Source organism: Salvelinus sp. IW2-2015, linkage group LG13 (genome assembly GCF_002910315.2).
Source record: "Salvelinus sp. IW2-2015 linkage group LG13, ASM291031v2, whole genome shotgun sequence".
In the NCBI taxonomy this organism is placed as follows: domain Eukaryota; kingdom Metazoa; phylum Chordata; class Actinopteri; order Salmoniformes; family Salmonidae; genus Salvelinus; species Salvelinus sp. IW2-2015.
The window spans coordinates 42,138,172-42,139,279 of record NC_036853.1 but is presented as its reverse complement, the minus strand read 5'-3'; positions in this window follow the sequence as shown (position 1 = coordinate 42,139,279).

Sequence of the window (1,108 nt, the reverse complement as noted above, 5' to 3'; positions counted from 1 at the left end):
GACAACTACTGTGATTATTATTATTTGACCATGCTGGTCATTTATGAACATTTGAACATCTTGGCCATGTTCTGTTATAATCTCCACCCGGCAGAGCCAGAAGAAAACTGGCCACCCCTCATAGCCTGGTTCTTCTCTAGGTTTCTTCCTAGGTTTTGGCCTTTCTAGGGAGTTTTTCACCTGCATTGCTTGCTGTTTGGGGTTTTAGGCTGGGTTTCTGTACAGCCCTTTGAGATATCAGCTGATGTACGAAGGGCTATATAAATACATTTTATTTGATTCTACAATGTAGAAAATAGTAAAAATAAAGAAAAACCCTTTGAATGAGTAGGTGTCCAAACTTTTGACTGGTACTGTATGTACTGTATATTAAATGTGCAATTTTGATGTTTGTTTTATTGTATGTAGGCTATGAAATATGATTGAAGTAAAACAGAAATGCATTTTATTTGTATCTGCACATCATTGACATGTTTATCTCTATTACTGAATCATTATGCAAAGTAAGTGCTGTGTACGTATCGGTTCTCGTTGGCACAGAAGCTCACTTTTTACTGACAAACACTGGTCGATGCACTTGATCTCAAATAACACCTGTGATTGTTATTGCTCTTTTCATGATACAGGCCAATAGGGCTCTGGTCAACAGAATAGGGTGCCATGTGGGACTAGCCTAATGATGAGCTTCCACCATATTGTTGTCACCTGTCAAGTATTTTCCAAACATTGCAGATGAAAGGGAGGAGACGAGCAGAGAGCAGTAAGTAATTAAAATAACTAGTTTGGGACATTCATCAGTTTGTCCTGGTGAGAGTGCTGTGGTACAATGGTAAAAGAGCAGCTGCACATTATATTTCAGATTTAATCATTTGCATGAACTGAACATAGTGAAACTGTTATTTAGCTGTTTTTTTAAAAGAAGAAACCATTAAGTACAGATAGTATTTCTTATTTAGTTTTGTCGCTATTTTTTCAAATTGTATTTCTTCAGTGAATACCAGGTATACTGACACTATTGAAACAGTTGTGTAGAGATTCTGCTATTGACCAGCAGGGGGATTGAGTCCACTATAACCTTTATGTGAGCAGCAATATATCAGGCTGGACA